The following is a 16,544-nucleotide window of genomic DNA, read 5'->3' as shown; positions in this document are numbered from 1 at the left end:
GCCTCCCGTGTAGCTGGGACTACAGGCGCCCACCACCGCGCCCTGCTAATTTTTGTATTTGTAGTAGAGACGGGGTTTCACCGTGTTAGCCAGGATGGTCTCGATCTCTTGACCTCGTGATCCGCCCGTCTCGGCCTCCCAAAGTGCTGGGATTACAGGCGTGAGCCACTGCACCCAGCCGAGCAGGTCATTCTTTTGATAGCGGGAAGGAAAAAGAGAAGCAGGGGAGGATCCCTGCCCACGGGGAGCTTCCACTCCAGTGTGAGGGGCAGGAAGAGGGTGTTGGGCTTGGAGGAAGACGGTGCCCATCTATGAAATGGGCAGATTGCGCCCCCTCTCATGCTTCTCCCAGCTTCAGCCTTGCTGTCTCTGGATGCGGCCAGTGCTGGCAGGGGGCCCTGACCCCCAGGGTTGTTGTAGTGGCCTGGGCCCTGGTGGCTGCTCCCGCCCTATTGCTGGCCTGCTCTGCGGCCTTGGGCCAGCCACTTTCCCTGTCTGGCTCTCCATTTCCCCTTTTGGAAAATGGGCCAGCCATGGGGCTCTGCTTAGTCCCTGGGGTAATTTCCAGCTGGGAGAGTGGCCTTGGGGAGCAGTGCCCACACTGGCCTGGGGCATCAGCTGGCCATCTGCTGTGTTGGACGGGCCCCAGGCATCTCACTTGGCTTCTCTGAGTCCCTCTCTGTGCCCCCATCTGGAAAGAGGTGCAGGTTGTTGCTGTGTAGCAGGGTCTTGGTGAGAATAGAAGTCCGAACAGTACCAGTGAGAATCTAAGGTTGGGGCACAGCAGGGATCTCTGTTCATGGGGCACGGCCTGTGTGCCCAGGTCTTGGCGTGGATTCACCTGTTAGCCTTTGCAACTACCTGAGGGTGACTCTGGGCATCTCCATGGCACTGAAGGAAACTTCAGTCCATGTGCCCAGAGTCCTCCTGTGGTGGCAGCAGGGTCCCCTTAACCATGATGCCCCCACCTGGCTTGGACAGGTGCCTGACAAGCCCTTCTGCTCTCCCGTCAGAGAGAGGATGGCTGCCAAAGGGCCAAGTCCCTGCCTGCCGCCTTCCCCCTTCATCCCCGAACAGGCCTGACACTACACCCACCGCTGCTCTTCCCTGCCCCGCCTCCCACCTTTCCCCCGCCACTGGGGCACTGTTATCAGGAGGCATTCCAGGACTGGCTGAGAACAGCTTCCACCCTGGGCCTTTCTGAGTGGATGTGATCACTGATAGGATGCCCTGCTGGGGCCTCCTTTAAGGAATGGGCTCTGGGGTACGAGACGGTGGAACCCAGATAGTCCGGGTTTGCCTCCCAGTGCTGTGTCTTATGAGCTGTGTGACATCAGGCAAGCAGCTCCACCTCTCTGTGCTTCAGTTTCCTCATCTGCAAATCAGGGCCCGCCACAGAGGGCTGGGGTGGTCCACTGAGTTCCTAAGCCTGGTGCCCGCCACCCAGAAACACCGTGATGGTGACGCTGTAGCTGTTGTTATCCTCTGAGGACCAACCATCCCTCCTCCTTGTGGGGCCCCTGGTTTATTTGGCCTCTGTGTCCACCCCTTGATGAGGGCATGGCAGGAGGACCCCTCTGGACTTTCTCTTCTCCAGGTCTAGAGGACAAGGAGAGGGTGGAGCTGAGAGAGGCTATGTTCAGAAATTGGGAACCTGCTGTGTGATCTTGGATGGCCCCTCTCCCTTTCTGAGCCTCCATTTCCTGGCCTGCTCTATGAGCCTGTGGACCTGGCCCCTCATTATATCTGTCACGATACTTTCTGTAGTTCCTCCCTTGGCCAGCCCAGCTACATGGCTTTTGACTGTCTTTCCCACTACAGCATCAGTAGGTGCTCAGCTAAGCCTTGTTGGAGGAGCCTGGCAGTGCACCATTGAGTGACTGTCCAGGGCTTTCCCACTTCCGGCCTTTTGCTTGTGTGGCCCCCTTTGCCAAGAATGTGGCCCCCATTCATCTCTACTTGTGGAAATCCTTCTTGTCCTCAAAGCCCTTCGCAAATGCTGCCTCCCCCAGGAAGCCTTTCCCAGTTTCTCCCAGCCAGAGGGGATGCTGGTCCTTGGAACACTTGCTCTAAGGCTCTCTGGTGGTCCCTGTTACAGTGCACTGCAGTGTCCATAGTTACAGATGAATGGCAAACAGGGACTGTGCACTTACTAGGAGCCAGGCACAGGGGGAGGCCCTGAGCTTGTGCTGTCTTATTTCATCTTCCACACCAACCTTGCAAGGTGGATATTAATCCTATTATCCCTCCCTTTACAGAACAGAGAACAGAGGCTCAGAGAAGTGAAGCAACTTGGCCAGCTATGAGAGACAGAGCCAGGATTTGAAACCAGGTAAGCTTGTGTTTTTTCTTTAAAAAGGAAAGAAAAAACATCACACACACACACACACACACACACACACACACACACGACAGGGAAAAGTAAGTCTCTCTCACACCCAGGTCTCCTTGCCAGAGTCAACCACTTGAAAAAATTTCTGGTGTATCCTTCCAGGGAGATCCAGGCATATATAAGCATGTATATTAACAATTTTTTTTAGCATAATGTGAATTTCAATAATGATGGGAATGCCAGGTGTTGATATTTTTAGCTTCCGCACTTGACTCAATATTACACATTTGCAAAGAATTTTGTTTTTTTCTTAGACAGGGTCTTGCTCTGTTGCCCAGGCTGTAGTGCAGTGTCACAATCATGCTTACTGAGGCCTCGAACTCCTGGGCTCAAACGATCCTCCCACCTCAGCGTCCCAAGGAGCTAGGACTGCAGGGAAATGCACCACACCCAGCTAATTATTTATTTTTTTGTAGAGACAGAGTCTCACTATGTTGCCTAGGCTGGTCTCGAATGTCTGGGCTCAAGCAGTCCTCCTGTCTTAGCCTCCCAAAGTACTGGGATTATAGGTGTGAGCCATCACCCCCAGCCAGAAAGTTTTTTCTCTTTTTTAGACAAATGATAGCACACAGTCTACCCTGTCCTCAACTGACTTTTTTCTCTGGACAGTGTACCTCAGAGGTCATTTATTTGTGCTGCATTTTTCTTGTTCATGGTTGCGTAGTATTCCACTGCATGTACGGTGGTCACACTGTACTTAACTAAGGACAGATATTTTGGTTGTTTCCAGTCTTTTGCTTGTTCTAGACAATTCCACAAATGAATATCCTCAATCATATGCCTTGTGTTTGTGTGTTCTTTTAGGATTAATTCCACACTGCAGGGTCAGTGGGTGTGTAATTGTGATAGGTATTGCCAAATTGTCTTTCAGAGAGATTGCGCTGGTGTCCCCACACCCTCTGTTCTCCTCACTCTCACCAGCATAGGATGTTATCAAATTTGGGGATAAATTGCATAGGTGCAATTTGCCAAGCTGATAGGTGAACAGTAGCCCCCAGTGTAGTTTATTTGAAAAATGTGTATCACAGCTTTACTGAGATAAAATTCACATAGCATACAATTTATCTATTTAAAGTATACAATTCGGTGGATTTTAGTAGAGTCACAGAGTTGTACAATCGTTACCACAGTCAAATTTAGAACATTTTCATTACCCCACAAAGAAACTTTACCCATTACAGTTACTCCCCACTTCCCCCTAAACTTCCCTCCCCTAGACCTGGGTGGCAACTAATCTAGTTTCTGTTTCTATAGATTTGCCTATTCTGGGCATTTAATAGAAATGAAATCATTCAAGTGTACTCTTTTGCGGCTGACTTCTTTCACTTAGCATAATGTTTTCAAGATTCACTCATGTTGTAGCATGGATCAATATTTCATTCTTTTTTTCTTGCCAAATAATATTCTATCATATGGATATACCATATTTTATTTATCCATTCATCAGCTGATGGACATTTGGGCTTTCTGGCTATTACGGGTAATACTGTTCTGGACATTCATGTGCAAGTTTTTGTGTAGACATATGTTTTTCATTTCTCTTGAGTGTGTACCTACGAGTAGAATTGCTAGATCATATGGTAATTCCATGTTTAACTTTCTGAGGAACTGCCAGATTGTTTTGCAAAGCAGCTGCACCATTTTACATTCCCATCAGCAATGTCTGAGGGTTCCAGTTTCTCCACATCCTTGCCAACATTTGTCTTTTAGATTCTAGTCATCCATCCTAGTGTCTGTGAAGTGGCATCTCACGGTGGTTCTGATTTTTTTTTTTTTTTGACAGGGTCTCAGTCTGTTGCCGAGGCTCACTGCAGCCTCAAACTCTTGGGCTCTAACAATCCTCTCATCTCAGCCTCCTGAGCAGCTGGGACCAAAAGTGTGTGCCACTACTCAGGCTCATTTTTTTTTTTTTTTAGTTTGTAGAGATAGGGTCTCACCATGTTGCCCAGGCTGGTCTTGAACTCCTGGGCTCAAATGATCCTCGCACCTCGGCCTCCCAAAGTGCTGGGTTTACAGGCATGTGCCACTGTACTCAGCCATTTTGATTTTTATTTGCCTAATTATGAGTGACATTAAGCATCTTTTCATGTGCTTATTGGCCATTTGTATATCTTCTTTGGAGGAATGTCTATTCAAGTTCTTTGCCTACTTTTATTATTAATGTAATCTATTTTTTTTTTGTCTTAGCAACAGGGTCTCACTATGTTGCCCAGGCTAGTCTAGAAGTCCTGGCCTCAAGTGATCCCCCTGCCTCAGCCTCCCAAGTAGCTAGGACTATAAGCGTGTGCCACTGTGCCTGGCTTAATTTTTTTTTAATTTTGTAGAGATAGGATCTTACTCTGCCACCCAGGCTGGAGTGCAATGGTGTGATCATAGCTGACTGTAACCTCAAATTCCTGGGCTCAAGCAATCCTCCCATCTCAGCCTCCTGAGTAGATAGGACCACAGGCATGCAACACCACGCCTGGCTAATTTTTTTTCTTAATTTTTAGTAGGGGTCTGACTATGTTTCCCAGGCTGGTCTCAAGCTCCTGGCCTCAAGAGATCCTCCTGTCTTGGCTTCCAAAGCACTGGGATTACATGCATGAGCCACTGTAAGAGATTTTTATATATTGTAGATACAAGTATATGATTTACAAATATTTTCTCCTATTCTATGGGTTGTCCTTTTACTTTCTTGATGTTGTTCTTTGGAAAACAAAAGTTTTTAATTGTGATGAAGTGCAGTTTATTTTTCCTTTTGTTGCTTGTGCTCTAGGTGTTATATTTAAGAAATCATAATCTGGCCATGCGCAGTGGCTCACACCTGTAATCCCAGCACTTTGGGAGGCTGAGGCGGGTGGATCACCTGAGGTCAGGAGTTAGAGACCAACCTGGCCAACATAGTGAAACCCCGTCTCTACTAAAAATACAAAAATTAGCCAGATGCATTGGCAGGTGCCTGTGATCCCAGCTACTAGGGAGGCTGAGGCAGGCCAATCACTTCAATCCGGGAGGCAGAGATTGCGGTGAGCTGAGATCGTACCATTTCACTCCAGCCTGGGCAACAGAGTGAGACTTCGTCTCAAAACAAGCAAATGAACAAACACAAATAAAGCAACCAAACAAAAAAAGAAATCATAATCCAAGGTCATAAAATTTACGCCTGTATTTTCTTATGAGAATTTTTATTTTCACCTTTTTCATTTAGGTTTGTGATTCAATTTGAGTTGATTTTTATGCAGGATTTGAGGAAGGTGTCCAGCTTTCTTCTTTTATATGTGGATATCCAATTGTTCCTGCACCATTTGTTGAAAAGACAGTTCTTTCTCCCTTGAATTGTCTTGGCACCCTTGTATAAAATCAATTGACTGTCAATGTGAGTGTTTCTTTTTGGACTCTGAATTCCCCTCCACTGGTTTATAGGTCTACACTTATACCAGTACCATGTTGTCTTTGTTATTGTAGTTTTACAGTTTTGAAATTGAAAAGTGTGAGTCCTCAAACCTTGTTTTTCTTAAAGACTGTTTTGGCTTTTCTGGGTCCCATGATTTTCCATATGAATTTTAAGATCAATTTGTCAATTTTGGCAAAGCTAGGGCTTTGATAGGGAGCAGACCAATTGGGGAGCATTGCCATCTTAATAATATTTAGGCTTCTGAGACATGAACACGGGATGTCTTTCCATTTCTTTTGACTTTTTTTTGTAGTTTTCAGAGTATACACTTTATACTTTTATTAATCTTATTCCTAAGTATTCTTTTGATGCTATCATAAATTTCCTTCTTAATTTTATTTTTGGATTCTTCATTGCCAGCCTATAGAAATACAATGTATTTTTGTATATTGATTTTTTACTCTACAGCCTTGCTGAACTCATTTATTAGTTCTAATGATTTTTGATGGAACTCTTAGGATTTTCTCTATATAAGATCATATTATCTGTAAATAAAGATAGTTTTACTTCTTCCTTTCTAATCTGGATGCCTTATGTTTCATTTTCCTTCCTAATTGTCCTGGCTAGAAACTCCAGTACAATCTTGAATAGAAGTGGTGAGAGTGGATATTCTTGTCATTTCTGATCTTAGGTGGATGGCATGCAGTCTTTTACCGTTAAGTAGGATGTTAGCTATGGCGTTTTCTTTTTCTTTTTTCTTTTCTTCTTCTTTTTTTTTTTTTTTTTAGACGGAGTTTCACTCTGTCACCCAGGCTGGAGTGCCGGGGCGTGATCTCGGCTCACTGAAACCTTTGCCTCCCGGGTTCAAGCGATTCTCCTGCCTCGGCCTCCTGAGTGGCTGGGATTACTGGCATCTGCCACTACGCCCAGCTAATTTTTGTACTTGCCGTAGAGACGGAGTTTTGCCATGTTGGCCAGACTGGTCTCGAACTCCTGACCTCAGGTGATCCGCCTGCCTCTGCCTCCCAGAGTGCTGGGATTACAGGTGTGCGCCGCCGTGCCCGGCCTGGCTGTGAGGTTTTCATTGCTGCTCTTTATCGGGTGAGGAGGTTCCCGTCTATCATTTTTGTCATGAAGGAGGTTGAATTTTGTCAAATGCTTTTCCTGCATATATTAGAATTATTACATGGTTCTTGACCTTTATTATATTGGCATAGTGTATCACATTAATCGATTTTCAGAAGGTAAACCAACTTTGGCTGGGCTTGGTACCTCACACCTGTAATCCCAGCACTTTGGGAGGCTGAGGCGGGTGGGTTGCCTGGGGTCAGGAGTTCAAAACCAGCCTGGTCAACATGGTGAAACCCTGTCTCTACTAAAAATAGAAAAACTAGCCGACGGTGCTGGCGGGCGCCTGTAGTCCCAGCTACTTGGGAGGCTGAGGAACGAGAATCGCTTGAAGCCGGGAGGTGGAGGTTGCAGTGAGCCGAGATCGTGCCACTGCACTCCCGCCTGGGCAACAGAGGAAGATTCTGTCTCAAAAAAAAAGTTAAACCGACTTTATATTCCTGAGATTGGTCTTACTTGGTCATGGTGTCTAATTCTTTTCACATGTTGCTGGATCCAGTTTTCTAGTATTTTGTAGAATATTTATATGTATGTAATACATATATTCATTTTCATAAAAGTTACCGGTCTGTAATTTTCTTTTCTTGTGATGTCTTTGTGTGGTTATGGGATCGGGTAATACCGGCTTCAGAAAATGAGTTGGGAAGTATTTCCTAGAGAAGAACTGGTATTATTTCTTCTTCAAATATTTGGTAGAATTCACCAGTCCAGCTATCTGGGCCTGGGCTGCTTCTGTGAGAAAATTTAAAATTAATAATTCCATCTCCTTATTGCTTTAGATTTATTCGAATTTTCTATTTCTTCTTCTTCTTCTTTTTTTTTTTTTTTTTTGAGATGGTGTTTCATTCTTGTTGCCCAGGCTGGAGTGCAATGGCACTATCTTGGCCCACCTCAACCTCCGCCTCCTGGGTTCAAGCAATTCTCCTGCGTCAGCCTCCTGAGTAGCTGGGATTACAGGCATGTGCCACCACGCCTGGCTGGTTTTTCATTTTTAGTGGAGACAGGGTTTCACCATGTGGGCCAGGCTGGTCTTAAACTCCTGAACTCAGGTGATCCGCCCGCCTCGGCCTCCCAAAGTGCTGGGATTACAGGCGTGAGCCACCGCGCCCAGCCTATTTCTTCTAATTTTTGATAATTTGTGTTTATTTCTAGGAATTTCATGTAAGTTATCTAGTTTACTGACATAGAATTATTCACAGTAGTCTCTTATAATCTTTGTTTCTTTAAGGTTAGTAATAATGTCTTCCCTTTCATTCCTGAGTTTAGTAATTTGAGTCTTCTCTTTTTTTCTTGTTCAATCTAGCTAAAGGTTTGTCAATTTTGTTGATCTTTTCAAAGAATCACCTTTTGGTTTTGTTGATTTTCCCTATTGCTTTTTATTTTTGATTTCATTAATTTCTGCTCTAATCTGTATTCTTTCCTTCCTTGTACTAGCTTTAGGTTTAGTTTGCTCTTCTTTTCCCAGTATCTTAAGGTAGAAGTTTAGGTTATTGATTTGAAATCTTTCTCCTTTTTATTTTTATTTATTTATTTATTTTTGAGACAGAGTTTCAGAAACTCTTATTGCCCAGGCTGGAGTGCAATGGTATGATCTCGGCTTACTGCAACCTCTGCCTCTGGGGTTCAAGCAGTTCTCCTGCCTCAGCCTCCCGAGTAGCTGGGATTATAGGCATCCGCCACCGCGCCCTGCTGATTTTTGTATTTTTAGTAGAGATGGGATTTCACCATGTTGGCCAGGCCGGTCTCGAACTCCTGACCTCAAGTAATCCGTCCCCCTCGGCCTCCCAAAGTGCTGGGATTACAGGCGTGAGCCACTGCACCTGGCCTATTTTTATTTTTTGAGACAGGGTCTCACTCTGTTGCCCAGGCTGGAGTGTAAGTGGCATGATCATGGCTCATTGCAGTTCTGAACTCCAGGGCTCGAGCAGTCCTCCCGCCTCAGCCTCCCGAGTAGCTGGGACTACTGGCAGGTGCCAGCACGCCTGATGATTTTTAAAATTTTTTTATTTTTTAGAGACAGGGGTTTCACCATGTTGCTCACGCTAGTCTTGAACTCCTGAGCTCAAGCGATCCATCTGCCCCAGCCTCCCAAAGTGCTGGGATTACAGGCATGAGACACCACATCTAGATGGTTTCTTTTTTTTTTTTTTAAATATAGGATTTTACAGCTAGAAATTTCCCTTTAAGTTCTCTTTTACCACATCCTTACATTTGGATATGTTGCATCTTCATTTTCTTTCATCTCTAAGTATTTTCTAAGCTTTTTGGTGATTTATTCTTTGACTCACTGGTTATTGAGGAGCGTGTTGTTTAGTTTTCACATATTTTAATTTTCCAAATTTCTTTCTGTTATTGATTTCTTACTTCATTCTATTGTGGTTGGAAACATACTTTGTATGATTTCACTCCTTTTAAATTTATTGAGCCTTGTTTTATGGTGTAGCATATGGTCTGTCCCGGAGAATGTTCCATGTGCACTCGAGAAGAACGTGTATCTGCTGTTGTTGGGTGGCTGGTATGATTTGAATTTGCATTTATCTTATGAGTGAGGTTGAGCATCTTGTCATATGTTTGTGAGCCATTTGTTTGCTTTTTCTTCAAACTATATGTTGTCATTTTTCTTATTTTATGGGAGCTTATTATATACATGCTAAGAAAAAAAACACCCTTACCTATCATAGAGTTGCAATTATTTTTCTTTGTTGTTTGTCCTTTGAACTTGTTTACTATTGAGCTACACAACCATTTTAGTTTTTATATAGATTGATTTATCATTTAAAGAATGATTTCTAGGTCTTATATCATGTTTAGGAATGCTTTCCCCATTCAGAGATAAGAAAATTTATTATCTTTCCCCCTTTACACACACACACATATATTTTGTGGATATGAGATTTTGCCGTGTTGTTCAGGCTGGTCTCAAACTCCTGGACTCAAGCAGCAGCTCTCCTGCCTTGGCCTCCCAAAGTGTTGGGATTACAGGTGTGAGCCACCATGCCCGGCTCCTCCCCTTTTTAGAGCTTTATGGTTTGAGTATTTTGTGGTTTAAATCTGATTGATTTGTAATTTATTTATTTATTGTATTTTATTTATTTATTTTTATTTTTTATTTTTTTTTGAGACGGAGTCTCGCTCTGTCGCCCAGGCTGGAGTGCAGTGGCGCAATCTCGGCTCACTGCAAGCTCCGCCTCCCGGGTTCCCGCCATTCTCCTGCCTCAGCCTCCCGAGTAGCTGGGACTACAGGCGCCCGCCACTGCGCCCGGCTAATTTTTTCTATTTTTAGTAGAGACGGGGTTTCACCATGGTCTCGATCTCCTGACCTTGTGATCCGCCCACCTCGGCCTCCCAAAGTGCTGGGATTACAGGCGTGAGCCACCGCGCCCGGCCGATTTGTAATTTATTGGCATATATAGTGAGACCAGCTTTGTTTTCTGATGTCAGACTGTTGCTCCTAACTCCACCTTAAAAATCATCCACCTTTTTCTCGCTGGTACAAACTGCCATCTTCATTATATAGTAAATTCCCGTATGTTTCAGGACAACTTTTGGAATCTCTATTCTGTTCCCCTGATTTACTGATGTGCCAATAGCACACAGTTTTAATTACTGTATCTTTGTAGTAAGGTTTACTGTCTGGTTGGGCTGTTTCTCCCTCATTACTCTTCTTTTTAAGAATTCTCTGGTTACTCTTATTCAATATTTTTACTTACAAATTTAGACATTGACTTGTCTAGTTAAAAAAAAATCTTGTTGGGTTTTTTTAATTGGGATCACATTGAACTTTTAGATTGATTTATGAATAATTTTTTTTTTTGACAGAGTCTTGCATTGTCGCCCAGGCTGGAGTGCAGTGGCATTATCTTGGCTCAACCTCCACCTCCCGGGTTCAAGTGATTCTTCTGCCTCAGCCTCCCGAGTAGCTAGGACTACAGGCACGCATACCCTGCTAATTTTTGTATTGTTACTACAGACAGGGTTTCGCCATATTGGCCAGGGTGGTCTCGAACTCCTGACCTTGTGATTTGCCCACCTCGGCCTCCCAAAGTGCTGGGATTACAGGCATGAGCTACTGTACCTGGCCAATATTTTTATAATGCTAAGCTTTCTTTCATTTTATTTTCTAATTGCAATTGGTGTATATACACATAATTGATTTGGGAATGTTAACTTAATTCCCTGCCACTTTACTTAATTTGCTTTTGGTTTAATAGTTTTGCAGTAGGTTCTCTTGGATTTCCCAGATCTATACCTATACCAAATACTATAATAATACTCTTTTTTGGTGTTGTTTTTGAGACAGAGTCTTGCTCTCTTGCGCAGGCTGGAGTGCAGTGGCGCAATCTTGGCTCACTACAACCTCTGCCTCCTGGGTTCAAGCGATTCTCCTGTCTCAGCCACCAGAGTAGTGGCATTACAGGCATGTGTCACCACACCAGCTAATTTTTGTACTTTTAGTAGAGACAGGGTTTCACCATGTTGGCCAGGCTGATCTTGAATTCCCAACTTCAGGTGATCCACCTACCTCTGCCTCCCAAAGTGTTGGGATTATGGGTGTGAGCCACCGCACCTGGCCAATAATAATACTCTTACTTTCTCTTTTCTAATTCCATTTTATTCTTCAATTTCTTTTTCTAGTCTTCTTTTTTTTTTTTTTTTTTTTTTTTTTGAGACAGAGTCTCACTCTGTCACCCAGGCTGGAGTGTAGTGCCATGATCTCTGCTCACTGCAACCACTGCCTCCTGGGTTCACGTGATTCTCCTGCCTCAGCCTCTCAAGTAGCTGGGATTACAGGTGTGCACCACCACGCCTGACTAATTTTTGTATTTTTAGTAGAGATGGGATTTCACCATGTTGGCTAGGCTGATCTCGAACTCCTGACCTCAGGTGATCCACCTGCCTCGACCTCCCAAAGTGCTGGGATTGCAGGCATGAGCCACGGCGCCCGGCCTCTTTCCTTTTTTTTGAGACAGTCTCACTCTGTTGCTCAGGCTGGAGTGCACTGGTGTGGTAATAGCTCACTGCAGCCTCAACCTTCCAGACTCAGGCGATTCTCTCACTTCAGCCTCCTGAGTAGCTGAGACTACAGGTGCATGCTATCATGCCTGGCTAATTTCTTTAGTGTATTTTTTGTAGAAACGGGGTTTCACCATGCTGCCCAGGCTAGTCTGAAACCCCTTAGTCTCATACGATCCTCCTGCCTCCACCTCACAAGGTATTGGGATTTCATGCGTGAGCCAACACACCTGGCCAAATTTTTGTGTTTTTTTGTAGAGATGATGTTTTACCATGTTGCCCAGGATGGTCTGAAACTCATGGGTCCCAGCAATCCATCTGCCTCAGCCTCCCAAAGTGCTGGGATTACAGGTGTGAGCCACCACACCCAGCCTTCTTTTTCTAAGCTAATTGTATTGACAAGTATCTTAGAGTGGGGTTAACTGATGGACTTGTATCTTAGTTCATTCAGGCTGCTATAACAAAATACCATAGACTGGGCAGCTTAAACCATGAACCTTTATTTCTCACAGCTCTGAAGGCTGGAGAGTCCAATATCAAGGTGGCAGCAGATTCAGTGTCTGATGAGGACTCTCTTCCTGGTTTGCAAACGGCCACCTTCTTCATGTGTCCTCACATGGCAGAGAGAGACAGGGCTCTGGTCTCCTCCTCTTCTCATAAGGGCACTAATCCTATCATAAGGACTCCATCCTTATGACTCATCTGAACCTAATCACCTCCCAAGGCTGACCTCCAAATACCATCACACTGGGGATTAGGGCTTCAACATGTGAATCTGGGGTGGGGGAAACGCATTCAGTCCATAGTGATATCCTTGTCTTTTCTGGGTTCTTTCCCTGTAAAGTGGCTTTTGTAGGCCTTGGCTCCTAATCAACTCCACCAAACAAGCCCCGCCAGGACCATGCACAGGGCATGGCACATATAGTAGGCATTTTGGAGGCTTTTGCCTAACTATGAAATTGACTGCAAAAGAGATCAAGTGTCTGAACAAGATCTTCCACAGAAATCATAATAATTGCTAATTAGATATTGAGCACGTTCTATGTGCCAGGCACTTTACAAATATGATGTCATGCTTTCCTCACAGTGAGCCTCAAATTATGTAGGAAAAATCACACCAGTTCCCATTTCCCGAAGCTGCATGGCTAGGAAGTTGCAAGCTGGCATCTGAACCTGGCATTCTGGTCCCAGGCCACCTGAATTTTTTTTTTTTTTTTGAGATAGAGTTTTGCTCTTGTTGCCCAGGCTGGAGTGCAATGGCACAATGTCTGCTCACTGCAACCTCCACCTCCCTGGTTCAAGTGATTCTCCTACTTCAGCCTATCAAGTAGCTGGGATTACAGGCGTGCGCCACCATGCCCGGCTCATTTTGTATTTTTAGTGGAGACGGGGTTTCGCCATGTTGGCCAGGCTGGTCTCAAACTCCTGACCTCAAGTGATCCACCCGCCTTGGCCTCCCAAAGTGCTGGGATTACAGGCATGAGCCATTGTGCCCGGCTCCACCTGTAGTTTTTGACCGCTCTGTGATGCTTCTGCTTCCCTGGAGGGTCTAAGATGTGGGCAATGAGGTCATAGGTTGCCCTCTGACCCCCATGTTGCTTTGGGCTGTGGGGTCATTGGCACGGTGGGCGGGGCACCAGAGGTAGGTTCTGACACCTCTCTCCTAAACCGTGAGCATCCCAGCTCTGCTGTACTGACTTGCTGTGTGGCCTTGGACAAGGTTTTCGTTTCTCTGAACCATCTGTAAAATGGGTGCAGTTACAGTCCCTGCTTCATTGTGCTGTTGGGACAATTAAGAACCAGCTGTGTGTAAAGCGCTAAAGGCCCAGCCTTGTGCTTGGCGTTCAAGGCTCTGCCACTGCCTCCTCTTATTCCCTGGAATGATCATAACAACAGTAAACAACATCATGTGCTGTTTATCGTGCACTTATTCTTTTCCTGCCACATGGACTCTCACTCGTACTTTTCAGTTGTTAGGTTTCTAACCTCATTTTAAAGGGCAGGAAACTCACAGGCAAAGTGACTTGCGCAAGAAAATGTAGCTACTAAGAAGTGCAGCCAGGACTCGAAGCCAGGTTTGACTGGAGTCCTCACTCTCAGCTCCTAAGCTCCTGGCCTGCTCTCCACCCTTAGAAGAGGTGGAGATGATGTTCTTCAGAGTCAGGAAGGAAGGGGCTGGTGTGTAGTGGCTGAACAGCAGTGTGTTCTGAGCATCTGTGAGCCAGGAGGTGAGAGAGAGTGTGTGGTGCCCTGTGGTTGGGCAGATCACTGTGGGAGGCTGGGACATGCTCTGGGAGGCTGGGACATGCCATGGGAGGCTGGGACACGCCATGGGAGGCTGGGACACGCTCTGGGAGGCTGGGACACGCTGTGGGAGGATGAGACACGCCGTGGGATGACGGGACACGCCGTGGGATGACGGGACACGCCGTGGGAGGCTGGGACACGCCGTGGGATGATGGGACACGCCGTGGGAGGATGGGAAATGCCGTGGGAGGCTGGGACACGCCGTGGGAGGCTGGGACACGCCCTGGGAGGATGGGAAATGCCATGGGAGGATGGGACACGCCGTGGGAGGATGGGACACGCCGTGGGAGGATGGGACACGCCGTGGGAGGATGGGAAATGCCCTGGGAGGCTGGGACACGCCGTGGGAGGATGGGACATGCCGTGGGAGGCTGGGACACGCCGTGGGAGGCTGGGACACGCCGTGGGAGGATGGGACACGCCCTGGGAGGATGGGAAATGCCGTGGGAGGCTGGGACACGCCGTGGGAGGATGGGACACGCCCTGGGAGGCTGGGACATGCCGTGGGAGGCTGGGACATGCCGTGGGAGGATGGGACACGCCGTGGGAGGATGGGAAATGCCCTGGGAGGCTGGGACACGCTGTGGGAGGCTGGGACATGCCATGGGAGGCTGGGACACGCCGTGGGAGGCTGGGACACGCCGTGGGAGGATGGGACATGCCGTGGGAGGATGGGACATGCTGTGGGAGGCTGGGACACGCTGTGGGAGACGGCAGCAACACCATCTGCAGGGCCGTGTGGACCCAGGTGATGGCTTTAGGCCTCATCCACAGGATTATGATGGGAAGCTCTTGAATATTTAAAAAAAATTCTCATTTTAGAAAATCATGACAAAGTCATTTCTAAATGTCAACTGATACAGGGTGTAAAGTGAAAAGGGATTTTCCTCTCCCCATCCCACACTTTTGAGATGAAACATTGTGGTGAATTTGGAATCCTTCCAGAGCTTTCTTTTTTTTAAGTTTTTTAAAATTTTTAATTTGTATGGGTACATAGTAGGTGTACATATTTATGGGGTACATGAGATATGTTGATACAGGTGTACACTGTAATAATCACATCAGGGGAAGTAGGGTATCCGTCACCTCAAGCATCTATCATTCTTTTGTGTTACAAACAATCCAATTCTACTCTTTTTTTTTGAGACATGGTCTCACTCTATCGCCCAAGCAGAGTGCATGTATGTGTGCAATTTCCTTCCTTTCTTCTTCTTCTTCTTCTTTTTTTTTTTTTTTTTTTGAGACAGGGTCTCGTTCTCTCACCCAGGCTGGAGTGTAGTGGTGTGATGATAGCTTACTGCAGCCTCAAAATCCAGGGCTCAAGTGGTCCCCCCACCTCAGCCTCCCAAGTAGCTGGGACTACAGGCTAATTTTTAATTTTCTATAGAGATAGGGTCTCACTATGTTGCCCAGGCGCAATCTTCTTTACAGAGATAATAGCAGCTCATGTTTGCTACAGGCCAGACACCACACTAAGCCCATTGCCTGCATTATCACGTTTGATTGCTGACAACCCTTTTCCAGAGGAGGAAACTGAGGCCCTGAAATGCCAAGAGGAGATTCTGCACTGCCACCGTCTTCTTTTCACTGAAACGGTGTGTTGGGGCTTCTTCTCGGGCCACTCTCAGCTCTCATTCTTTATAATGGCTGCACTGCTGTCCACTTGGTGACTGCAGCCCCTTTATTTAACCAGCCCCTCTCTGAGGAACACGTAGGTTGTTAGTGGCTTTCTGTGGAGAGTTTTAGGTGGGGGAGGCCCAGCTGTCTGTGAGGTTTACAGAGCCGCCTCTGGCTGCAGGGGGAAGGTGGGCTGGAGGGACCCACACTGCTGTGTCCAGGCCCAGGACCACAGGGCCCTGGCCTGAAGGACTGGAGATAGACAGCGTGGTGGGGAGGGATGAGCTTGAGGAAGATTCAGGAGCTTCCCCAGGGCTCCCCACAGGCAGAGCCCCGCACAGGGCTTGGCACATGGCAGGTGCTCTGAGAACACCTGGGGAATGACTGGGATGGGATGTCCAGTGGTGTCGCTGAGTCAGTGATGGGGATGGGGGTGAGGGGGGATGCAGGCTTAGCGGGAGGTGCTAGGCCACTTGGGGACCTGCTGAGCTCAAGGCACTGGGAACGCTGAGGGAAAAGTTCGTATGGCAGCAACCCGGCACCTCTTGAGGGAGTGAGGCATAGAGCAGGCCCTGTCTGCTGAGGAGTCCAGAGCCCGCGGTGAGGAGTGACTTCCCAAAGGAAAGGGTCCACCTTTCCCTGGGAACCTCAGGCAGCCCCAGTACAGGGCCCCCACTGCTTCCCCTTGACCCCCGCAAGGGTCTATCTCTA

General features: G+C 46.6%; 1 protein-coding gene across 8 annotated transcripts in view; it reads left to right on the top strand.

Annotated features, from left to right (window-relative positions):
- SRC (SRC proto-oncogene, non-receptor tyrosine kinase) overlaps positions 1-16,544 on the top strand; it is a 62,684-nt gene that overhangs the window by 19,894 nt on the left and 26,246 nt on the right. For 6 of the 8 annotated variants that reach the window (XM_073006730.1, XM_073006737.1, XM_008017925.3 and 3 more), the window contains exon 2: positions 2,259-2,332. The gene's annotated coding sequence lies outside the window, so the exon portion shown is untranslated. Of the gene's footprint in view, positions 1-2,258; positions 2,333-10,715; positions 10,829-16,544 lie in introns of those variants that run through there. The other 2 variants (XM_073006724.1, XM_073006738.1) reach the window with 2 other exon arrangements.

The sequence above is a fragment of the Chlorocebus sabaeus genome, chromosome 2 (assembly GCF_047675955.1).
Source record: "Chlorocebus sabaeus isolate Y175 chromosome 2, mChlSab1.0.hap1, whole genome shotgun sequence".
In the NCBI taxonomy this organism is placed as follows: domain Eukaryota; kingdom Metazoa; phylum Chordata; class Mammalia; order Primates; family Cercopithecidae; genus Chlorocebus; species Chlorocebus sabaeus.
Note: the sequence above shows the minus strand (reverse complement) of the source record. Positions and strands in the feature narration are given on the sequence as shown.